The 26863-nt window shown below is 35.5% G+C and overlaps 1 protein-coding gene across 2 annotated transcripts in view; it reads left to right on the forward strand.

Moving 5' to 3' along the window:
• Window positions 1–26863, forward strand: part of XPR1 (xenotropic and polytropic retrovirus receptor 1) — a 195906-nt gene that overhangs the window by 45415 nt on the left and 123628 nt on the right. The window lies entirely within an intron of this gene.

The following is a 26863-nucleotide window of genomic DNA, read 5'->3' on the forward strand; positions in this document are numbered from 1 at the left end:
GAATGGCCATCATCAAAAAATCTACAAACAATAAATACTGGAAAGAGTGTGGAGAAAAGGGAACCCTATTGCCCTGTTGGTGGGAATGTAAATTGATACAGCCACTTTGGAGAGCAATATGGAGGTTCCTTAAAAAACAAAAAATAGAACTACCATATGACCCAGCAGTCCCACTACTAGGCATATACTCTGAGAAAAACATAGTTCAAAAAGATACATGGGGGGCTTCCCTGATGGCGCAGTGGTTGAGAGTCCGCCTGCCGATGCAGGGGACACGGGGTCGTGCCCCGGTCCGGGAAGATCCCACATGCCGCGGAGCGGCTGGTCCCGTGAGCCATGGCCGCTGGGCCTGCGCGTCCGGAGCCTGTGCTCCGCCACGGGAGAGGCCACAACAGTGAGAGGGCTGCGTACCGAAAAAAAAAAAAAAAAAAAAAAAGAAAGAAAAAGTATTAAAGAATAAAACACTTTGTTCCATAGGTATAAATAAAAGCTGTCTATTGATAAATGTAATGAAGTGAATTTGTAACTTTTTGAAGAACTTGTTAACTTGTTTTGTTACCTTACAAATTCATTTTTGTCAGTTGTGCTTTTTTATACCTTGTTAAAGTATGTTTGTGTTTATTTAAAAATAATTACACAGGGAGCTCAGCTCAGTGTTCTGTGATGACCTAGATGAGCAGCATGGGGTGGGGGAGGGGGTGTCGGAGGGAGGTCCGAGAGAGGGGATATATGTATGCATATAGCTGATTCACTTCGTGTACAGCAGAAACTAACACAACATTGTAAAGCGATTATAGTCCAATTAAAAAAAAATGTATAGGACAACCTAAAAAAAAAAATTGTGCTTTTAGCATAGTTACTCCAATCCTTGGCTTCTATCCTGCTGTCGTATAGATTGTGAATGTAGTTGACACTTTAAAGATTATAGGGTAGGATTCCAGATTATTTTATGTGAATTGATAAAGTACTTATCGTGAATATTTCTTAAATTTTCTGTTATGGTAAATAGTTACAGATGTTATTCATATAAACTGAGCTTTTTGTGGGTCTTTAATAATTTTTAAAAGTGTGTAAGAGGTCGTGAGACTAAAACAGTTTTTAAATTATTGGTCTAAGCCACTGTTTGATTTAGGAATGAGCTTGTGACCATTTTGCCAAATAAAACCTGAGGTGAGGATTTCTACAATATGGATTTCTGTGTAGGTTTCCTTGCTTTTACAAAAAGAGATAGAAGAGAAGAAGTAAATTCTTTTCCACCTAGATATTTGTTGTGTGGTGATATGCCTGAAACTGCTGCAGCCATCTTCTTATTATGAGGGGGAGCAGCTGACATGCTGAGGGTGGCTGAGCAAAAAGATGGAAAGAATCTGAATCCTTGATGATGTGATGATGTTGACCTGAAATTAATCCTGGAATTGCCCTACTTCCAGATTTCTTGTGATGTGAGATAATGAATTTCTTTCTTGTTTAAGCCATTTCTTCTTTAAGTCTTATTTGCAGTTAAAAGCATTTATCTGAAATAGCTTCATTCTGACCCAACAAATTCACTAGTATTTCTATTTATAGCGTGTATGTTTTAAATACCTGAGACATATTTCTGTGTCAGAAACTTTATTTTCAGAGAGAGGAATAGGGATGTGGATATCTGGACAAACCAATTACTTTTGCCTTTTTGATTTTGTGCATCCTAGTTCTATGGTTTTGGAATGCCCTTTGTTTTGAAATGTAACAAAAAAACTCCTACTCCCAGCTAAATGTCATGTCTTTTTCTGATCTTTCTTCATTTGTCTTCTCATGAAACATTTATGTATAATTTTCTTATAGTACTGATAATATCATTATAATTATTTTTGTACTTTCTTCTAATAATTCAAGAGTTCCTGAAAGGTAGGGCTTTATTTTATTCAGCTTCATATTATGGTTTCCGATACATAGTAGATAGGCCATTATAGAAAATGTTTTAATAAAATTGTGGGGTACTGTTGGGCAACTGGCTTGGCCACATGTCACTGAACCAATTAGGTTAATCCTTAAATAAAGTGACAAAGGCCAGGGAGTTTGAAACCATTGACTGAATTTTTGTACTGGATTATCTCAGAAAAATCCTGAGGGATATACTCACATGTATGTCCTTAAACATGTAGAGGGAGATATGAGTGGTCAGCCATGGGCAGACAAACTTTATAGAGGAAGATGTAGGGAGATTTGAGCATATGTGAGAATACATAATTTATAAACATAACATTATGAAAAAGGGTAAAATAATAGTATGGAGAGAATTTGTAGACTGGTAGATAAGAGTTAGTAGGAGGCATTGAGTGATATAGGTAGTGTGGTATAAGCAATTTTGTCTAAGAAATTGGAATAAAGAGAGTGAGTCAGATTTGAAATAAGTCAAATAATAAATTTGGCTTTGTGTAACATGTATGTAACTGATTAAGATGAACTTTCGATAGTTCTTTATTTGTTGTTAAAGTTTAAAATAGTTTAAAGTTTAAAACCTCATGTTTATATAAATGTTTATATTTGTCTCTCTAAATAGATTATTAGCTTATTGAGACTGGCAGCAGTGCAACTTAAACTTCATCATGTCTCCTTTGCTTTGCTTTGAGGATTTAGTGAATGCCAACTGATTAATTTTGTTGATCAGCAAAGCACCTGATAACCTTTCACTCAGAGGCTAATAAGTATGCTTGGCCTCCCAAACGTCTTGTTAAGAGTGGAATCAGACTCAGTTTAGTTTCAGAAATCTCAGAACATTTTTAAAAAGAGGTGTGAGCCAATAAGAAGGAAAAGAAGAAATTTATCAGGAGCTTACCTGTTATCAAGCCCTTATAATGAGCTTACTCCACAAATAAGGTAATGATACAGTTTGCAAAGTAAAATAGTATAATTCTAATTTATTGTTATAGTTACTACTGTTGCTGTTACACCCATCTTTAGATCTGTTGTAAACCTCCTGAATATCACTCTGAAGAAATAATTCTTTTCTTTTTTTTTTTTCCAGAAAATCTTGAATTATTTTGTGTGTGTCCTCATGAAATGTGTAATACTTTGTGTGCTGTATGTTTTTTATAATTGAATTTATTTTATTTTTTTATTATTGGGGTATAGTTGTTTTACAATGTTGTATTAGTTTCTACTGTACAGCGAAGTGGAGTTACCTGTGCTATACAGCAGGTTCTTATTAGTTATCTATTTTATACATATTAGTGTATATATGTCAATCCCAACCTCCCAATTCATCCCACTGACACCCCCCCACCCCCAGCTTTCAATAAGTTTTCTTTTCTTTTTAATAAGTTTTAGAAGTAAGTATGGAGACAGTGGTGGAACGGGTTGCTGTAGATGTTTGTTGATAATCTAGTGTACTGAGAAAGTAGCCTTCCATTCCTAATTTACTGAGTGATTTTTATCAGCAATAAGTGTTGGAGTTTGTCAAAAATTTGTTCTGCATCAATTGAGATAATTGTACTTTTTTTCTTTTTTCTTTTTTTAATATGGTGAACTACACTGATTTATTTTTAAATGTTAAACCCAACCTTGCATTCTTGGCATAATCGTACTTCGTCATGGCATTATTTTTTAATATTTTGCTGAATTAGATTTGCTAAAATTTAGTGAAAGATTTTTGTGTCTGTGTTCATGAGGTATATTGGTCTATAGTTTTCTTTTTTTGTAATATCTTTGGTTTGGGGATCAGATAATGTTGGCCTCATAGAATGAATTGAGACTTGTTTCCTCTTCTTTTATGTCGTAGAAGAGTTTGTATATCTAGCCCTATAGTGTTCTGTATGAGAAAATTTTTTCTTTTTTTACTATAAGTTAAATTTTTTGCATAGGTATTATAGATATATTTCTTCTTGAGTGAGCTTTGGTAGTTTTTGTCTTTCAAGGGTTTTGATCATTGCCTCTAAGTGGTCAGATTTATTTACAAAAGGTGTTCACAGTATTCCCCTTAGTAATGTTTTAATGTTTCCAGGATCTGTAGTTACAACTCCTCTTTAATTTTGATATTGGAAATTTGTATATTATCATTTTTCCTGATCAGTATGAATAAATGTTTATCAATTTTTTTGATGTCTTCAAAGTACCACATTTTGGTTTCATTGTTTGTCTTTATTGTTTGCCTGATTGTATTTTATTGATTTCTGCTCTTTATTTTCTTCCTTCTTCCCTGTTTGGGTTTAATGTATTCTTCTTTTCTTAGTTTCTTGAAATGTAAGCTTTTGTCTGCTAAAAACTTTGTTGCTTTATTTGGCTCCCAGAAGCAGTCCTCTGCATGTGTGAAGTCCAGGTTCTTGGCTTCATGCATGGAACATCAAATAACAAACGTACAAGGCTCAGCGGCTACAGAAGGCAAACTCACCTCTCTAAGGTTCTTCCCTCTCTGGAATTAGGTCCTTTTCCTTCAGTTTTTGCTTTTTCAGCAGCTGTTTGCTCCCTTGGTAGTGATTACTTATGTATATTATTCAGTTTACCAGTTTAATGTGAGGGTGCTAGTTGGCCTCCAGCTACTCTTCCAGCCCAGAAGTGGACCTTCCTTAAGTGAATTACGTTTGAGTGTTCAGTAATTTGGTCGTCTTCTAGGAGTGCATAATTGTTCACAAAAGAAAGTTATTCCAAGCTCACCTAATTTTCTTTTGAAGTTAGTTCTCATAATTGAATAGCAGAATGCCATAGGCACACAATCTCAGGAAGACAGTTTTTTAAACCTTTTATGCTATGCCTGTGGGCAGGATGGAAAAATATAAGATGAATGGTAATATATTTAGGGAGATTTGTAGCTGATTGAAGTACTTATAAAAAAGACTATTGACAGATTTGTGCCAGTTGTAAGGGAATGTTTTAGTTTAATATTTTTAGTAATTATTTTAATGAAAACAAGGCATGGTTTAAAATTTTTGTTTTGTGAAGGAATAAAAAAAATTTGTTTCTCTTGATGGAAGACACCTAAAAAAAGATCTTGATGAGTTAAAAAGATCTTGATTGTTTTTACCTGACTGTGTACTTCAAAACTACCTGATTTAAACTACAGATTGTTTAAAACAGGGGTCCCCAACCCCCGGGCCGCAGACTGGTACCAGTCCACACAGCAGGAGATGAGTGGCTGGTGAGTGAGTGAAGCTTCATCTGCCTTTCCCCATGGCTCGCATTACTGCCTGCACCATCCACCCCTCCCCCAACCCTACCCCCCACCCCCCGTGGAAAAAGTGTCTTCCAAGAAACTGACGAAACTGGCCCCTGGTGCCAAAAAGGTTGGGGAACACTGGTTTAAAATACAGAAATACTTGGATTCCAGTCTGTATACATACTGCATCAAAATCTTAAGGATGGACTGGGTTGGGAAAAATTTTTTCAAAACAGGATTCTAAAGATTGTGATGGAGGGACTTCCCTGGTGGTCCAGTGGTTAAGAATCCTCCTTCCAGTGCAGGGAACGCATGTTCAATCCCTGGCCTGGGAACTAAGATCCCACATGCTGTGGGGCAACTAAGCCCGTGGGCCATAACTGCAGAGCCCACGCGCTCTGGAGCCCAAGCACCACAACTAGAGAGAAGCCTGTGTGCCACAACAAGAGATCCTGTGTGCCACAACTAAGACCCGATGCAGCCATAAATAAATATTTAAAAATGAACAACAAAAAATATGTTTTTCCATTGTTGCTTTTAATAATTTTTCTTTGTCTTTAATTTTTGTCAATTTGATTACTATGTGTCTCGGTGTGTTTCTCCCTGGGTTTATCCTGCCTGGGACTCTCTGTGCTTCCTGGACTTGGGTGGCTATTTCCTTTCTCATGTTAGGGAAGTTTTTGACTGTTACAATCTCTTCAGACATTTTCTCGGGTCCTTTCTCTCTCTCTTCTCCTTCTGAGACCCCTATAATGTGAATGTTGTTGCGTTTAATGTTGTCCCAGAGGTCTCTTAGGCTGTCTTCATTTATTTTCATTCTTTATTTTGTTCCATGGTAGTGAAATTCACCACTCTGTCTTCCAGGTCACTTATCCGTTCTTCTGCCTCAGTTATTCTGCTATTGATTCCTTCTCGTGTATTTTTCATAGCAGTTTTTGTATTGTTCATCTCTGATTGTTTGTTCTTTTATTCTTCTAGGTATTTGTTCTTTAATTCTTCTGGGTCTTTGTCAAACATTTCTTGCATCTTCTCCATCTTTCCCTTCATTCTTTTTCCGAGGTCCTGGATCATCTTCACTATCAGTATTCTGAATTCTTCTGGAAGGTTGCCTGTCTCCACTTCATTTAGTTGTTTTTCTGGGGTTTTATCTTGTTCCTTCATCTGGTACATAGTCCTCTGCCTTTTCATTTTGTCTATCTTTCTGTGAATGTGGTTTTTGTTCCACAGGCTGCAGGATTGTAGTTATTCTTGCTTCTGCTGTCTGCCCTCTGGTGGATGAGGCTATCTCAAAAAAATAATAAAGATTGTGGTGGAAACTTCCAGTTAAGAATTATGAATTATATTTAGTGGTATGCTGAAGCTGTCTCACATAGGCTTGTGATGATTATCTGCATCTCTTCCCAATCCTGTGTTCAGTGTTGGTAGCTTGAAATTGGCCATGATGGGAGTATTTACATTATAGAAATTGGCAAATGCTACTGATTAGTCCCGTCAAATTGGAGAACATTTACCAACACACTACTAGTTAAATGTAATAGAATGGGTTAGATGTGAAGTTTAAAAAACCTGTAGGATGGAAGAATGGGAGCATAATTACAGTTAATATTTAAAAAAAAAACCCTTAGGGATTTACCTGTTTCTTTGATTTGAGCCAGTAGTAAGATATAACTTTCAAACAATGTTAATGCTTTATATTAAGTTGTGTAGAACAGACAAAAGTAATAATACTACTATGCAAAGTCCTAATCAGACCATCCTTTTCCTGGAGTATGAGGAATGATTATAGGTGCTATGTTTTTAAAAGGATATTGAACTTTTCTAGAAATGAACCACTAGTATATGGAAATGAGTTTGAAAACTGTTGTAGGGGTAAATGAATGAAGAAAAATTGAGCATAGAGTACTTAGAGTAGCTTTGATGATGAACAAGAATAAGAATTATTTTATATGACCTAGATAAGTTAGAACTTGGATTGGTGGGTATGGAGTGGCATATTTTGCTTGTTAGAACTTCCAAATAATTAAAATTACCCTAAAGTTAAACTGACTGAGATATAGTGAGTTGGGAATTGGTTGTCAGGTGGTTACTATACACAGTTATTGGAGGGAATTTTTGCATTTGGTAGGAAGCTGGACTAGATCAGTGATTTTTAACCATGGTTGTGTATTGGAATCACCTGGGGAACATTAAAAACAAAAACACAAAAAATTGTATCCCAAATTGACTAAATCAGAATCTTGGGACTTGGGCATCTGTATATTTTAAAGCTCTTCAGGTCATTATTATGTGAAGCCAAGTGTGAGAATCCCTGGATTAGACAAACTGTAATATATTTTCCAACTTAATTTTCCAACATAATTTTGACCATTGGATGGTAACACTTTGTTTTCCTGGAATAGATTGTGAATAATCTACATTTATAAAATATTTAGAAGACCTGGGATATATAGGTATCTGGGAAATGTGTAGACATAGACTTATTGAATCTAAGAACAGAGGGTCTAATTCTGGAAACACTAGTGAAACATTTGTATGATAATTTCATAATGATTAGTATTAAAATAATTGATTTAAAGTCCAACATGTTTAAGTTGAAATGCATTTAAAAATTATGGAACGATAAAGGAAAAAGTTGAATATATTTAGAGTTTTATTTCCTATTTCACATTTTTAAATGTGATGACGATATTAACAAGATGTTAATCATTGTTGAAGCTGGGCTTTGGGCATGTTGGGGCTTATATTATTCTCTACTTTCTGCTTTATTAATTTTGAAATTTCAATAAATAGTTTTTAAAAACCCAGACTAATGCTATTCTTATAATACATTGAAAGGGTATGCATAGCTGGTTTGTCCTGAAAACATAACACATTAGAATTCAGTAGTTTCCTCTTTTAAAATTGCTTCCTATGTAATCTTATGCTGTTACAGTCTTTCTAGGAAAAACGAATTATTGGTACATTAGATTGGTTGATTGGAGCAGAGACCTTTGGAAGCTCACAAAGCTCCATGAAATTCTGTCAATGAGAATATTAATACCTGAAGTAAGAAAGTAGATAATATTAGCTAATAATATGCAGAGAGAGAATGTTTCCCCTATGGCCAGGAAAACCTCTGGAGTGCAGAGCTCAGCGTTTAGAATGGTTGTGCTAATTCCTGCTTCTTTTTTATGCACTAGTAGACTGTAGGGATCATGCTTAAAGTAATGAATGAACTGATGAATAAAATCCCTGTTCCCCTGGGTGGAGGTGGTGTGAGGGGAAGACTCTTTTTCCTTCCCCTACCACCCTCTCTTGAGTTCCTTTCTTGATTTCCTTTTTCCTCTACTTCTGTGCCCACTGCCTCTCTGTATCTCTCTTTCTTAGTATTTTTCCCTTTTACCTGCCCCTTCTCTGTCCTGATATCTGGGTCTATCCTTGCCTGTCTTTCTCTTTCTTCCTGACAGTTTCTCCTTGTCTCTCTGACTCATTCTTTCCCCCTTTTTCTCTCCCTTTCTTTCTAATGCTGTCGTACCCTTTCTGATCCTCTCTTCTGTGTTTACCCCCATCTGTCCATCTGTTTCTTTCTGTTTCTCTCTCCCCCCATCAGTATCTCCCTGTCCTTGACTGTTCATCAGTCTGTTTCTCTGTCTGTCTGCCTTTTGGTCTTTCTCTTCATCTGACAGTTTGTCTCTTGTTCATCATTTTGTCTCTCCTTATTTGTCTTTCTCTCTTTGTGCATCTGTCTTCCTCTCACCATCTGTCTCTGTCTCTTCCTGTTTTTGTGGTTTTCTTCTTATTGTTCTCTCTGCTGTGTTCTGTTCTAAGCTCTCCTTGTTGCTCACGCTTGCTCTCCCAAACCTCCTGTCTGTGCCTCACTCTCTTTCTCTCCATTGCTTATTATCTGTTACTTGTTCACTCTCTATTAATAACCTTTTACTCATTCTTTTATAGAGTAGTCATTGTTAATATTTTATGTACCTGAGGTGCCCAAACTGTGCCCAGAGATATTTTACATTTCTGAGGGAAATACAGCATTACTTGATATCTGTTGGAAACTGCTCAAACTACTAGCACTAAGTAGTTCACAATTTCATTGTTAGATCTCACTACCTTCCTTTTGATGTTATATATTTGTGAAGATGAATTTTCAGTGGCTTTTGAGATAAAATGCAAGTACTGTATGAAAACTACTGAAATCAGGGAATGAAGATGGTGGTGTCCAATGTGATATCAGTGTTTGAGAAGGTAGGTAGTGCCCAACACGACACAAATACTTATTAACTTATTTTGACCTAACCATTTAGTAAATGGAAAGTATTAGGTGTTTTCCTGGGTCTGAGGTCACCATGATAAAATTACTGGGACAGATTGTGGTATGATTCAAGTAGATTCTGAAACCGTTTCCAAAGTGGATACAAACCGAGGTATATTATGTGACCCATGGTTATAATGGGGGACTTGATAAAAGCACAAATCCCTTGTATGGAACACACTTCAAGTTAAGAGGTGAGTGTAATTCCTGAATATAGTTCCTGAGTAGGAAAAACTCACTTCTCCTGTGTGTCACTACTTGCCCAGAACACTTCATTTCTGATGCTTCTGGTCACCAAATGTATGCCTCCCACCCCCCAGCAGTTCTCTCTGATACCAGCTAGTTGTCCTATAATTCCATTCAATTCTGACACTACCTATTTGGAGTTAGTGTCAGATCCCACAAGTTAAGGACTCAGTCCCATGAGACTGGCCCAACATTCCCCCACTTCAGACGCCAATCCCAGGTTGTCATCTGTTCTTCTGACTGAATGACTATAAACCAGGGTTCCCACAACCCCCTCCTTGGGTCCTATAATTTGCTAGAGTAGCTCACAGAACTTAGGGAAACACTTACTTAATGTTTACTGGTTTATTATAAAAGGATATGATAAAGGATACAGATGAACATCTAGATGGAAGAGATACATAGGGCAAGGTATGTGAGAAGGAGTGCAGAGCTTCCATGCCCTCTCCAAGCACACCAGTTTCCTAGCAACCTGGAAGCTTTCTGAACCTTGTACCTTTGGGATTTTTATACAGACTTCATATCATGTAGGCATGATCCATCACCGACTCAATTTCCTTTCCTGAAGCACTTCTCCCTTTCCTGAAGGGGAGGGAATGGGGCTGAAAATTCCAAGCTTCTAATCACAGCTTGGTCTTTCTGGTGATCAGTTGCCATCCAGGAGCCCACCAAACATTTCATCATTGGCAGAAAAGATGTTCCCATCACCCAGGAAATTCCAAGGGATTTAGGAGCTCTGTGTCAGGAACCAGGATCAAAGGCCAAACATTAGAACAGAAGATGCTCCTAATGCTCTTATCGCTTAAGAGATTGCAAGGGTTTTAGGAGCTCTGTGCTAGGAACCACGGAAAGAGATGTGTGTGTGTGTGTGTGTGTGTGTGTGTGTGTGTGTGTGTGTGTGTGTGTATTCTTTTTCTATTATTTCACAGTTCCCAAAATGTATCATCTTAAAGTTTTCCTATTGACCTAGAGTAGAACTTTGGTAATTATGTGATTCTAATCACTCTTAGTTCTTAGAGTACATCTCTTTTTTTGGTTCTGTGTGCAATTTACTACCCTCTATGCCCAAAGACTTAACAGCCACTTTTCTCCAGTAGTTGTCCTGGTATACTAACCGTCAGCTGTAGGTCTCCTTGGATCAGCTGTAATCAGAGACCAAATTTAGGGATGTCACAGTGCCTGTGTGACTGTGGAATAAATATGTCTTACCACCATCGTTTCCTCTTGATTATAGTGTTAGACTGTCTTTGTTCAGGTGACTCTGCCAACTTATGTTCTATCTTTTTATGGCTGTCAGCCTGAGTACATCTATGTTGTATTTATAACAGTTCTTTAGTTTTATATCTGAAATCTTTCAAAGGTTTCTACTGGACTTTTACTCCATCAAATTTTGTTAATTTTTGCAAGTTCACATCAACAATCATTTATTTGGCTTTGAGATTATGCTTTATGTATTATAATTAACTCTGAGATGCTTTCCAGTTACATAATTTATGGTTTTATGATGGCAGATCTATAACGTTTGCATTTTTCCAGAAACTGATGCATATTAAATTCTTTTAACACTGGCAATTTCAAAATGCATTCTTGAATTATTAACTCTATTACAAAATATTACTTTTATTCCCCAGTAGAACCTTAGGACCTTTACCTTTCACCCTCCACTTTTTATATGGTTGTTGCACATTTTGGTTCTACACATATTTTATAAATTTATTTATTTATTTATTATTTATTTTTGGCTGCATTGGGTCTTCTTTGCTGTGTGCGGGCTTTCTCTAGTTACGGTGAGTGGGGGCTACTCTTGGTTGTGGTGCGTAAGCTTTTCATTGTGGTGGCTTATCGTTGCAGAGCACGGGCTCTAGGCACATGGGCTTCAGTAGTTGTGGCTTGCGGGCTCTAGAGCGCAGACTCAGTAGTTGTGGCGCACGGGCTTACTTACTCTGCGGCATGTGGGATCTTCCCGGACCAGGGCTCGAACCCGTGTCCCCTGCATTGGCAGGCAGATTCTTAACCACTATGCCACCAGGGAACTCCCACCTTGATATTCTTAAAAGGGTATTTAAAAGTCAAAATAATCCTTCTGAATACTTACTGTTTCATTTTCAATTCAAAAATGAAAGGATCTTTAAAATAGATTATTTATAAAGTCCTTCTCTTATAAATCCAATATCTGAATGATCATTGAGTCTGCATTATGGTTTGTTTCTTTTCTCTTGGTTATCATGTTTTCTTGCCTATTTCATTATATGCAGAACATTGTATTGATATATATAAAAGAAGCTTAGAGAATTCAGATGATGTCATCCTTGACTAGAGAGGATTCTCCCTTTTCTCTGTTAGGCAGATAGGTGAGTGGCTGAGTACCTCAATCCAGTCAGGGATTGAGCCAGGTTTGAGCTTGGGTGCACTTTTCATAGTTTCACTAAAACTATAGTTGGTCTTTTTCCTAAGCCCTGGTGATTTTGATTGAGAACCTGGCTTATCTCTGTCCCCTTGGCCCTGAAATGCTGTAGGAAATCAGCTCTGCTTTTCAGAGGTTCTCAGCCCTCCTGCCACCTTTAAAACCTGGCAGATGTCTTGAGGAGCAACTGTACTGATGTGAGTTATGTACTTGAGGCAAGGCCCCTCCCTCTGTCAGGCTTTTGTGTCCTAAACTACTATACCCTCAAGTTTTATCCCATATAACTACTAGAAGCTTTGTGGGTTTCTTTTTCCCCCAGCACAGATTCCCTGTCTGGGTCAAACCCAATCCATAGCCCATGCCTAAGTCAGATATTAGTGAGTTTGGAAACAAAAAAGCAACTGGTGATCATCAGCTCTGCTCTGAACAGTTCTCCTTGCTCTATAAGTCTTTATGGCTCCCACAGCTCTCTGTTACTTGTACAAATAAGATTTTAAAACTTATCCAGCCTTTTCTAGTTGTTGCATTGTAAGTGTTTGTTTTGACCTACTACATTCTTATTGAAAGTAGGAGTTTGTAATTATTTTTTTGAATTAAAAGGGTGCTATAGTGAGTCATTTTTTTAAAATATAAGCTTATTTCTCACATATAATATGATTTAGATGAATCATTTATCTGTCCTCACATACATTTTTTGACCTTTACTCTAGTAAAATCAGTCATTTTTGTTCCTCAAGATACAGAATATATTAATGATTGCAGAGGTGACTTCGGTAGGGAAGGGTAGCAGCAGATGTAACATAAATTTTGCAAAGGAGCTGTTGGACAGATATGATGAGAAAAGACAAGTAAGCGGGAATTGAAGATTGTGGTCACTGTAAAGTAAGCATTTTTGAAGTCAGAATATTCTAAAGAATCAAAAGTTCCAGTAAGGCATAGTTTCTCTCCTCCAGATGCTTTATTCTAATTGGGAGATTTGAGTTTAGGACTGAGTATATTTTAAGTGCCATTTGAAAAAAGGACATGCAACAGGTAAGTTTATTGATGAGAAAATGGTAGGGAGAAACAGTATATATAATTGGTCTGGCTGAAAGGTCAAAAAATTATATTTTCTTATACTAGTTCTTTCTTGGTAGTTAAATCATTTTCTTAGTCTTTCATTCTTTTAGCAGTATTTATTATTTGTCCTATGCGAGGAGGTAAAATTGTAAGTAAGACAGATACCGTCCCTGTAATTGTAGAGTTTATAGTCTAATAGAGAAGCATCAAACTGGTACTCAACTTCGTTTGTAATAAGGAATCTGAGAAAGTACAGGGTTCTTTGTGAGTGTATGGTGGAAAATTTGATGAATTGGGGGGTGGATAATTTGAGAGGGTTTCTTTGAGGAAGTGACCTTTGAATTGAGGGATGTAGAGGAATTAACTGGCAAGGAGTATAATTAAGGAGTTTTTATACATTGTAGGACTGGGTTCAAAGATATATCCCAAATGTGAGAATACCTAAAAATGCAGTCTAAACTAATAAAAACCTGCTGTATATTAAAAAAAAAAAATGCAGTCTAGACATCTCTCACAAAAGTCTCTGCTATGGAATTTAATCAATTAATTTACATTATTCTTGCATACTACAAAATGTACATTTCTTAAGTAGAGTATGTTACATGATTTTCATTGCAGCAGGCAATCTTGTGGGACATACACCTTTTTTTAGGTGTTTAACAAATTTCTTAATAACTGGAAAAACAATGTAAAAATTTGACTTTAGCAGTTTACTTATTTATCAGATACATAATGTATATTATAAAATTGATACCATCTATTACAAAAGTTAAAATTTATTAGGATCTACACAGATAGGCCTTAATATTGGCAGCCATCACTTAATTAGTCATCAAAATAAATATAGATTCCACTGGAGTTTTGGAAATTTATTTTGGTTCTAGCTCTACCTTGTAGAAACTTTCCCATATTAGGGAAAGTTTAGATTGTTAAATTTACTTTTTTTTGGTTTTGTTTTATTTGGCTAAGCAAAGGAAGCAGCTATAAACTTTTCTGCAGAAATAATTAAATAAACCTTTAGAAATCAAGATTAACCTGTTCAGTAGGCATTCTAGTATAAATTCTGTTGACTTTTATACCAACTTTGTTTCTGCCACCCTTGTAAATCACCTCGAATTGTATCCTATTGAAAGTTGTGGGTTCCTTTGTTTTTTTAATTGATGTTGGCTACGTGTAAGCTTAATAGCATTGATGCTCTATGTGATTTTTATGACTGCCTAAGAATTGTGTAATGAATTGATTTTTTTTTTTTTTTTTTTTTTGCGGTACACGGGCCTCTCACTGCTGTGGCCTCTCCCGTTGCGGAGCACAGGCTCCGGACGCGCAGGCTCAGCGGCCATGGCCCACGGGCCCAGCCACTCCGCGGCATGCGGGATCTTCCCGGACCAGGGCGCGAACCCGTGTCCCCTGCATCGGCAGGCGGACTCTCAACCACTGCGCCACCAGGGAAGCCCATGAATTGATATTTTATAGATAGTTAACTAATATGCCCAGAAGAGACAAAAGGAATATACAAATGATAGACATAAGATTAACTGATGTACAGTAGAAGCCTTATGCATCATTAACAGATAGATGGTAGTATTTAAATATTAATCAAAAATATTTGTTGAGTGCCAGACATTTGGATGTTACTTCTCCCTTAAAGGATCTGTTTATTTCTTCAGGGAGATAAGGCTGTGTAATTAGATGATTACTTGGGCACTCCATGTTTTTGTAGTTCTCTGCCTGGAATGACCTATCAACATGGATATACAAATAGCAGTATTAAATCAGATTGAATACAGTGACTTATTTTCTTGGACTCTTATTTTTCCTTTTTTTCTGCTACATTCTTTCATTGTGCAGAAAAATTTGAAATATTCCTCATTTCATAACTTGATTCTTCCCCTCTGTGAGCACCCCAGAATTAATCTTCTAATTGCCATGTTCACCTTTACCACATTGTATTATAATTAGGTTTGATTATGTAAGATAATTCTTTAAGATATCTCTGTGTAAGATAATTTTGGATGGTTTTTGCTTCTTTTATCTATAACACAATAATATAATATAATATTAATGATCAATTAATTTGATCAGACGCCTTTTCAGTATCTATTAATATGATCATATGGGTTTTCTATTTTAATTTGTTAGGATAATTGATTATTGATAGATTTATTGATGTTATACTCGCCCCCCCTTTACATTTCATGAAATTTTACATTTCATGCCTGGTAATAGTATATTAATTACTCTTTTGAACGTCTCTAGTTTTATTTTATGTGGGTCTTTCTACCTATATATGTAAGCAGCACACAAGTTACTTAGGCTCTCTGTGGCTCAGTTTCTTCACCTATAAAATATAGATTATAGTAGTTACTATTTCTAGTTTTGTATGAAGATTAATTGAGGTAACATATGAAAGTCCTTAGAACAGTGCCATGCCGATAACATGCTCAGATAAGTTTCAGCTATCATAGCTATCATTTTTTCCCTAAGCAGGGGGTGAATGAGATGGTGAAGCCATCTGATCTTGAATGGTAACTTTCCAATCATCTTTTCAATCATTTCTATAGTAATTTGACTCTTCAAATTTAGTACTTATTATTGAATCATTTTGGTGATTCATATTTTGTTGGAAAGTTATTCATATTGTTTAAGTTGACAAATAATGCCATACAATCACTTGGGGTATATGTTTTATGTCTTTTAAACTCTCCTCTATCTGTGCTTATGTGTCCTTTCTCCTTCTTCGTCTGTTTTGCTATCCCTGTTTTCCTAATAAGTCTTTTGGATTTATTTAACACCCCCTACACCTTTTTTTTTTTTTTATTGGATTAATTTTACCTTTTATCTTTATTGTTTAGGCTTAATAGGTTTTGGTCCAAATTAGTCTCTTTTGCTTTTTATTGCTTTCTACATTCTTTGAAGTTTCCTTTTGATATCTTCTTTTAACCAAGGGTTACCCAAGAGTATGTTTCTTTTTCTTTTTAAAGATTTAATTTTATTTATTTTTGGCTTTGTTTGGTCTTTGTTGCTGCGCACGGGCTTTCTCTGGTTGTGGCGAGCAGGGGCTACTCTTTGTTGTGGTGCGCCAGCTTCTCATCGTGGTGGCTTCTCTTGTTGTGGAGCATGGGCTCTAGGTGTGCGGTCTTCAGTAGTTGTGGTGCCAGGGCTCAGTAGTTGTGGCACGCGGGTCTAGGGCACAGGCTCAGTAGTTGTGGTGCACGGGCTTAGTTGCTCTGTGGCATGTGGGGTCTTCCCAGACCAGGGATTGAACCCGTGTCCCCTGCACTGGCGGGCGGATTCTTAACCACTGTGCCATCAGGGAAGTCCCAAGAGTATGTTTCTTAATTTCTAAGTAGTTAGGATTTTTTAAAAAATCACTTTGCTTTCAAGTATGTTTTTTATTTCTTTTAAGCATTTTTTTGGTCTATTTCTTTTATTTGTTTGTCTTTTGCTCTATTAGCTCCTGATGTAGAGAGCAGGAATTTTACAGGATATGTTCATGTGTGGGACTTTTTTCTCGTTAGTAGTGAGTCCTTTCAGTCTGGACATCTAGGTCTTTATATAATTTGTTTAAATTTGTTTATATATATATGTGTGTGTGTGTGTGTGTGTATATATATATATATATATATATATATATACACACACATATATATGTGTTTAGATTTGTTTAAATTGTCTCTCCCTTTAGACTCCTACCATTTGCATTTTAGGTCTCCTGGATATGTCTTTAAAGTGTCATGTTTTTACTCATGTTTTCTGCTTCAGACTTTTTGTTCTGGGCTTAGAGAGATTTTTTCCACTGTCTCTTCCAGGATACAAATTTGGGTTTGAGTGGTGAACATCAACTGAATCATTAATTAGGAAATCATGGTTTGTTTTTTTTTTTTTTTATGGATTGAAAGAATTTATTATTCCTTATACAGAATTTAGTTGTCTAATTATGTTATTCATTGTTTTATCTTTCTCCTCCAGCATTTTATTTCACTGAGTCTTCTTATTATTCTATATGCTGATTATTCTACTTGTTACTTGCTCTACTGGATCCCTTTGTCTTTGTTGGACCTTTTGAATTTAGATCTAGCGGTTAGACAGTATGAATTGGTGGGAATCCTGTGGTTGGTTGAAAGCAAATGAATTCCTACCCCCATGGATCTATAGGGGTATAGACAGGCAAGTTATTGTCAGTTTTCTTCTGATGCAACTAGAGGAATACTTTTATTTGCTGTTCTTTCTGTATTCTCTGTAGGGATACTCAATCCACCCATTTATTTTTGTAAGGTTAAGGAGGTGTGGACCACTAATACTAGGCTGATGTTGATCTTTTACATTTCCACAGTGTTCTAAATGCTGAGGGCCTCCCAGAACGGCCTGATTTTTCTTCCTCTTCCTAAACTCCAGTGCTCTTCAACAATTGCATATCCAGCCCATGAGGGAGAAGACCACACCAGTTCTCTCTGCAAGGATCTCAACAGTTATCAAGTCCTGAGTTACACTCAATTGCCCATGGGTGACAACAGTCATATGTTTCAGGAAGGTCAAATTACTTGGAGTTAGTAGGGAGCAGAAGGAAGCCTGCATTCAGGTTATCCCTGTTCCCAGAATCAAATTGGCTAAAGTCTTGATTGCTGAAATCATCACTATCCATTCAGCTTCCCCACTCCCCACCTACCAAGGAGAAAATGACTTAACAGTGACCATAATACAAGTTTGGAAAGTTGAAAGTATCTTTCTTGAAAAGTATTTTATGTTTTCCAAAAGGTATGGCCTTGGATTGTCCAACTTACAAATAGTTTTTTGATGTTCTTCCATCTTACTTAAAGTACTGATATATTGATAGTTACCATAGTTTCTCAGTGACAGGCCTACATATATGTAGTTATGTGTATGTTTTTACTCACAGGAACTGACAAACTATGGCCTGTTAAATGTTTAATGTCTTTAACATTAAACATACTTTAAAGTATCCACCATTCTTTAATAGACATTTTCTCAAAAATGAACAGAGTATCACTTCAAGAAAAGCAACTGACAATATTAGTTACCAATAAAAAATTTTGAGCTTTTAAGTGAAAATTAGAATTTGGAAAAACTTTTATCTGCCAGTGTAAGCTTGACAGCTTCCCACTACTTAACACTTTTCTTTTGAGACCAGACATAATATTAACTGATGTCATTTTAAAATGAAATGTGTCAACTTTTGTAAGATCTGTATAACTCAGTGAACTAATATTTTCCAAATGACCAGTGCATGTTATTACGCAATTATGATTGGATATAAGATCTATTCAAAGTAGAGGGTAGACAAATGGATTTTAATGTTAACAGTATGAAAAAAGATACTTACGCATTGCAACTAACCTTTAAGACAAGTTACTACTTGCTGACTTTTGGTGTGGTGTCAGAAAAAAATATACACAATTATCTGAAAAGGATATTAAGATACTTTTCCAACTACATATGTGAGAGACTTAATTTTCTTTAATCATAATATATTGCATCTGACTGCATGCAGAAGCAGATAGGAGCATCCAGCTATCTTATATTAAGCCAGGCATTGCTTTTATTTTTCTTGTCCTTAACCTCTTAAGTCACGAGTTTAACATTATCTGTCTCAGCTTTGAGACTTATAAGTCACGTTATATGTGACTTTAACGTGCAACAGAAAAAATAAAACCAGCACATCATGAATTCATCGAGAGTTGTGTATTTTTTTTACAAACATGTTCCAGAAATTATTAATAGTTTTAATCTGGCTTATCCTTTTTTGTATAATGAGGCTAAAGAAATTATGGCAAAGAAATAAGTATTTTATGATTATCATATTTTCCTTAGCATATCAGACACTTTAAAAAGTATAATGCATTGAAATGAAATAATGCAAACAAGGAAGAAATATTACCCTTTGTTTTAAAATGCTTGTTTATTATTATCATTATCATCCCTCTTTTATAGAGTAGGGAAACTGAAGGGAAAAAGTGGCATACTTCTCACAGTTTTACTCTTTCTTACTGTATCAAGTACTTTGCTCTGTAAAACTTATTGCAACTTTTATTACCAAAGAATCAAATAGGACAGACATGGGTTTTTTTCAGCTCAGTGACTACAACAGTTTCTTTATGATGTGTAATGCATTCAGTAACATACCAGAAATTGTTTCTTTGATTTCTTTAATTCTTTACTAATGTGATTTAATTATCACTTTTTGCTCCATGAATTACAGACAATGTTCATATATGGACTACAGGGAACAGGTTAAACTTGTATCAGAAATAAGTGTATTAGCTCTGTTTTGTAACTTGATGCATTCCCGTGTTCATTCTCTGGTCTTAATAGGTGACTGGAGTTTTACTCTCACCTCCTAAATGTCGTAAAAACTTAAGTATGTATCAGTATTACTCTTACTAGCTTTTCATGTTGAAGATGCTGTCATTCTTTTATTTTGTAAGGGGTTTTGGGCTTAGTTAGGTTTAGCTAGTTTGAAGACAATAAATCAAGAATTACATTATGGTCAAAAAGAATCCTTAGTTTAATCTCAGCTTTGCCTTGAACTAGCTATATGATTATCCGTGGGCCTCAGTTGCTTTATCTGTAAAATAAGAGAAATGGATTCGATGCTTGATAAAGTCCATTCTAGATTCAAAATCTTATGTTTTGACTGTTCAACCAGAAGAGTTGTGAGGGTTGTGAATGTGTAGTTCTAGACGTAAGCCTTGAAACTCTCAATCCATAATAATTATAATGAGGACCCTCATTAAGACTGATTAGCTGTCTGCTAGCAGTGCACTGGCAAATACACACGTGGGCATAACATCTTATAATGGCCCATATAAATTAGCCATAATTTAGAGAAAATGATAAGATAATAATAGTAGTAATCCTAGCTTATATATTTAGTCATTCCATCACTTTGAGTTATTATAAACATTCTTCTCTGATGAGATAAAAGAGGTTTATAAAAGACTGACAGGTCTATAAAGATTTGTTAAAGTTATTGTTTTTTATCCCCTTCCCATATACATTTTTTTTGAATTTTATTTATTTTTTTATACAGCAGGTTCTTATTATCCATTTTATACATATTAGTACATATACATATTTCTTTCTCCTAAATTTATTTTAAAAATAGTTTTCTCTTAGCCCTTAGATGACTTATCTGCCATGTACACCCTTAAATCAGTCATCCAAAACTAACTGAACTACAGTATCACAAATTTTGCTCTAAGGCTATTTCTTAGGTTTTAGTTAGCCAGTAGATGGTAGGACTTAACAACAAGTTTCCTGAATACATTCTGGATTTCTTCACCAACACTAATGTAATGGTTTTCATTAAAGTCTTTAACCATTATTTTCACTATTAGTATTAACTAACTGTTATGTAATAGATTATGGGGGTAAAAGTTTTGGGGAGGTGAAGCCCATTTTGAGACATGCTCTGCCTATTTAATAGAGCTTTATAGTTTTCTTTGCAGTAGGAAGTGACCTGTTAATTTTTAATTTCTTTACCTTCAGAAAGGCACATTTTGTTAGGAACATTTTATCTTGGTGATAACATTTATAAGGCCAGGCAGCTAATAAAACTGAGGGCTGTAACAAAAAAAGAAAGACAGAAAACTAGGAAAAAATGTTTTTCTTTTAAATTAAAAAACAGATGCACTCACTGAGCAGAAAGTAACAAAGGGAAAAATTTGGACTTTACATAAGATGCTGTGTTAGGATATCTTCCTGGTTTCCTTGCTGATACTTATACATCTTAAATAGTGTTTTAATTTTTTTACTTCAGGTGGTTTGTATATTTGAAAGTATTTTCCGTTGGGGGAAGTTTTTTTTAAACCAAGAGATTAAATAATTTTGATGGTTTAAATTAGAATTCAATTGGAATTGTTCAGTTTTTCTGTTATCTGTAACAAATGGTGTGCATGTGTGTTTGTGTGTGTGTGTTAGTGTAATATAATTTTCAACAGTGGTACTTGGATGACTATTAAAGTGTTTTGACTATTTATTTTGGATCAGGATAGTATGATGGAACGTGGTGACACAGGTAAATGTGGCTTAAAAGTTAAGACTTGTTCTCTGCTAAATGGAATCAACCTATTCTGGTCACAGTATTAGTTGTTTTTGTCGCTTTTATAATTGAAAAATTTACTTTGTCTGCATAGCTCTTAAAAGTAAAGCCCTCATGAGGGGTTCAGATATAGTGTAGTTCTGTTTCTAAGATGAATGAAATATTTTAAGTGCTCTCTCTAGTAATAAATATTGTGTAAGAAATGATTTTCAAATAAATTTTAAATGTCACAACATATCATCTACTTCGTTATACTGTACATAATCTACTGTAATATTGAATATAGTGAAGGAACATTGATGAATGAATAAAGGCTATTAATACTTTCACGTTGTACTTAGGACAATGTACAGTTTAGTTAAATTGCTGGGAAATTGTATAAAAGGATTTCTTTAATTTCCTAAACATTATAGTCCATGTTAATATCAGTAGTGCTAGTTTTGTATCAAATCAGTCCAAATTTCAGTATAACATAATGAAGGTTAATTCTCATTCACACAAAATCTAATATGGGTATGCCTGATCAGGACATTCTCCTAGATAAGTTTTTTCCAAAAAGTGATTTAAGGATCCAGGCTTCTTCATACGTATTTCTACCATTTTCAGTCTATGATTTCAGATGTCACCACAGAAACAGAGAATGTAGGATACTGTGTGGGAGATTTTAATTGCCCAGGCCTAGAGGTAGAATATATCACTCTCACCTGCATTCTGCTGACCAGAACTCGGTTATGTGACCCTGCCTAATTGCAGAGGAACTCAAAGATATTGTTTATTTGTGTGCCAGGCAGAAGAGAAGATACAGTTTATTGGGAAGCACTAACATTCCCTTCCACACTGATATTTAGTAAACTTGTTTATTTGTCAAAGTTGTGGTATTTAGTAAGCATATATTGCATGCCATCTTATATGGAATATAGTTTTCTTTAAATGAAGGAATCAAAAGAAATCAAAGAACTTCACAGTTTTTGGGGACAAGAAAATACACACTGAATGATTGGAAAACAGTTTTTTGAAAGGTACAAAACAATATAGTTCAAATATAATGTGTGTTTGCCGATCAAAAATGATCAGAATGAATTGAATGCAGTCAGGGAAAAATGAATTAATACCTGATTCACACTGGTTTTAAAGGTGATATGAATTGAAAGAGGAGAACATAGAGCTTTACAGTTGAGACGGATGAAATCTGGAGGAAAGTTAGCAGATAGACTTGCAAGAACAGGGATTGTGTAAGAGAATCTGAGTTGGAGAGGTATGTTAGGGTCTTGTCTAGTGGATTACAATGTTTGATTTTGATATTTAATAAATATTCATGTGTTTTAGCATCTTTCTAACAGTTTTATTTCTTAGAAGTCAATAGAGCCAACGTATGGTTTATGAAATGATAAGTGGTTCTGACAGAGAGGAGAGAGTGCTAGGAGATAAGCTGCTTTTTTATATGGTATTAAAGTTTATTAGATTATCTTTCAAGAAATATTAAAAGGAAAACAAATTTAGTTATGTAAACCAAACCAAAGCATAGTGAATAAACCTGATTAATGACAAATGGCAAATGTAATTATGCAGTGACATAGGACAGAATTTCTGAAGCCTTTCAAGTTCCATTGTATTAAAGCAGTAGGTAGTGCGATAGCCCTTTAGCCTTTTTGGAAGCTTTTCTTTTTTGGTAGATGTGAAACATAAAAAAGACTTGAGGAAATAGGCCACCATGGTGATTATCATCTAATAAAAGAAATTTGAAAACTGTTCACATAAAGTAACTTTTAAAAATTAATGAATTAGAGCAATCTAAGGTATGATTTTGTGTGTAGGATATGAAAATGCATATTATGATTTAAGGTTATTAGATCAGTGATTTTCAGGTGTGGTCCCTGGACTAATAGCATCAGTATCACCTAGGCACTTGTTAGAAATGTATATTCTTAGACCTCACCTCAGACCTGTTGAATCAGGAGGTGGGGCCTGGCCATCTGTGTTTTAATAAGCTCTTCATGGGATTCTGATGCATGCTAAAGTTTAAAAACCACACACTTAGAATGTTATTGTCCTTTTTTGTACTAGCCAGTAAGCAAAATTGTATACGTGTTACTCTGTTCAAGAGTTGTACCCTTCTAGAGTGCCTTATTAATCAGTTGTACTGTCTATTTCAGAATATTTAAAAGGTGGAATTGATCAGAGTAAAACCAGAGCATGTGGTAGTTAGATGTCATTAGAATTTTGAAGGAAATTACTCCATTTCAGTGCTGACACTGGAGAAATCTAGTTGTAAGATTTCTTTTTTTTTTTCTTTTTGGTACCATTTGTTGACATTTAGCCAACAAGTATGAGAGTGTTGAGTTTGCCAGACTGAGGGTAGACTTAGGCAGTTGTTAGTAATTGGTCTGGAATGTTACTTAGGACAGTATCAAAGTGGGTCTTTGAGAGAGGTGAGGAAAGAAGTTGTGCCTGTCTTGAGTTTGAGCAGGGATTGGAACAGTCATTTTGCTATTGGTTATGTGTGTCATAGTTTGAAAGTCATTGTCTTAATAAATTGTGTCTTTCTAAGACACATTATTAGGGCTTAGGTTTTTTTTGTTGCTTTTTTTTTATATACAATGAGCATTTGAATAGGAACGCTTAGAGAAAGTTAAGCCTTAAACTAGAAACATTTATATTAAATTTATACATTCAGTTATATGTTTTAAATTATTTTAGAACTCTCATTTTAAGAAAGGACTAAAAAAAATTGTAGAAATTAGTTGAGAAATTGGCCAGTGGTGAAAATGATCTGATGTATAATGTAACTTAATTGAACAAAAATGTAATTTTATTGTTTCTAACTGAGAAATTCATTTATGCTTATTAATCTGGGATTTGACTGTTCTTTGAAAAATCCTGCCTGAGAAAGCAAAAAGTTTGACCCTCAGAACACTCGTCCCAAAATAGAGTTCAGACTGTTTTTCAACTTGACACAGTTGTCTGTCTTGCTTTGCTTTCCTCCTGAAATGATGTTTCCATTTTGGGGATGGGAAAAGCTATGATTATTTATAGACTAGTGTGTTTTGGACAGGTGGTGTGCTTACACACATCAGTGGAATTATCAAGTGTCCCCCAAGGCCTTTAATGTGAATACATTTTATTTTATCATCACTCTTTGTATTTTTAAGAACAAAATAATTATGTTGGGTGGGGAGAACATTCTCTTTAATTTTATATTTTAACACAGCAGTTGTCCTCTATATATTAGGGATTTTTCAGTTTTGGAATGATAAAGTTTCTGGTAAACCATAAAGCTTTGTCATTGAAAAATTTTAAAGGCTGCTTTGTATTTTCTTAAAGAGCATATAAATTATAAACATCTTTCCCCCTTTTCCAGTTTTTGCTATTTGACAGGAGTTTTTTAGGGAGTCAGACCCTGTAGGAACCTAAAGCATTAATAAATTATTGAAGCTTTTCATATCATGTAATTCCAAAATTATAATAAAGTCATAAAGTATCTGTTGGCAATACTACATAACAAAAATGTTACAACTTAAAAAACTCCTGAAGTTTAGCATGTGGACATATTTTTCATCTCTAAAACCATCGTTATATCAATTAAGTAACCATAGAGTCAACATTCCAATTATTGTACTAGGGCCATTTTGCCACAAAAGGCACCAAAGAAAATTCTTTCAGTCACTGTGTATGTGATAGCTGTCTTCTCTAGTAAGAGTGCACATAAGGAACTGCTTTCACTTCCTCCTTGTAGTAGGCCAGGACTCCTTTCATTTTCTTCTGTTTTGAGAGTCCCTGCCTCTTGAGAGCCTACTCCTATCTGCTTAGGGACTGGATGGTATAATATAGTCCCATTCAGAAAACTACTGATGGTAAAATAGTCTCCTCCTCTTTTCTTCCCCTTACCTGTCTTCAGCTCCTTTCTGGAATCTCTTTGTTCTCTATCCTTTAAGCCCTGGTCATTTAAAACCATGTTTAAATGCAGTTTTCTGTATTCTTCATTACACTGAATTAACAACTCATTGTAGGATCATCCAGATGCTTTGACTAGAGGTATTTAGCATGCCTCTTGAGGCATTTGGCTATTTCATGATTTGCATCACATGGTTAAAAACCTCTTTCTATCTGGATATTGTATGTGACCATAGTGTTTAACAGTCTTTTCTGTTCTTACAGTTCCTATTTTACCCTTCTTTCTACAAACAAAAATGGAAAGAAGAGTGGATTCTTTCCTGAGTATGTTAACACTTAGTTTAATAAAAAAACAGAATTGTCTGCTAAATTTGGTGGTGAAAAAAAATGAGTAAGCCATGGTAGGTGAGAAGATTAAGTGTCTACTTTAATAAGATAAATATTATAAGAGAAAAGAGAACCAAGCGCTGTGAGAGTAAGAAGATGACATTCTGCCTTGAGCCAAGTTTGGGAGGAGATCAAAGAATGTCTAGAAGAGGTGACATTGAAGCAGGACCTTGAAAAAAGGCTGATTTATCCATTAAGCACTGTAAGTACAGTGCCTAGGGCCCACAGTTCTCTTAGGAGCCCACAAAAAATGTTTCCATTTTAATTTACTTTAAAATCAGAAGAAAAAGAAAGCAGTATAAGAATAATGAGGGACTTCCCTGGTGGCTCAGTGGTTAAGAATCCGCCTGCCAATGCAGGGGACACAGGTTCGAGCCTTGGTCTGGGAAGATCCCACATGCTGTGGAGCATCTAAGCCTGTGCGCCACAACTACTGAGCCTAAACTCTAGAGCCCGTGAGCCACAGCTGCTGAAGCCTGCATGCCCTAGAGCCCACATGCTGCAACTACTGAGCCCACATGCATAGAGCCCATGCTCCACAACAAGAAAAGCCACTGCAGTGAGAAGCCCGCACGCTGCAACAGAGTGGCCCCTGCTCACTGCAACTAGAGAAAGCCCGTTCGCAGCAACGAAGACCCAATGCAGCCAAAAATAAACTAAAAAAAAAAAAAAAAAAAAAAAAAAGAATGAATATGGAATAATAAATCCAGCCTGGTTTATATTCCTCTTTATACTAATGCAATTGTAAAATATAATTTTCAATATTTTAAAAAATAGAGGTAGTGGCTTACGAAGGCAGAAGTGCCTGGGTGGGACTTGGAAAAATTAAAATGTGGCCTGCCTTGAAGGGTAAGTAAGGGTTTGTGGGTGCTAGAGCCTGAGATTAGCAAAATCCTGAGTAGGAAGTTGATAATTAAACCACAGATTCACTTTAAGGAACTTTAATAAATGTGGTATCTCTTACACATGCTGCTACTAGTTGAAGTGCAGTGATGACTAGAGAAATAAACAGTACTTAGCTAGAATAAACAACACTTGGTATGCTAAACCCCAAATAAAGATGCCATTAATTAGTCAAAGAGATAATCATTATGTTGAGAGGCAATATCTACTTTAATATTTCCTTAGTTATCAATTTAATGTCAGTTTTTCAAAAAATATTTTAAGATGTACACATCATTGGTAACAGAAATGTGGTTAAAATGTGGTGGTATGGAAAATACATCTTTGATTCTAAGAAGCACTGTAGTTTTTTGGTTTCACAAATGCATTGTCATGAAACTCACCTCTCAACATAGCATGAACCTCCATGGTGAAACAAGGATTGACCGTTTCAGACCTTGATTTTATTCACTGTCATAAACTATAACCTGTCAGTGTGGGATAGTTTTA

This window comes from Phocoena sinus, chromosome 1 (genome assembly GCF_008692025.1).
Source record: "Phocoena sinus isolate mPhoSin1 chromosome 1, mPhoSin1.pri, whole genome shotgun sequence".
NCBI classification, from domain to species: Eukaryota; Metazoa; Chordata; class Mammalia; order Artiodactyla; family Phocoenidae; genus Phocoena; species Phocoena sinus.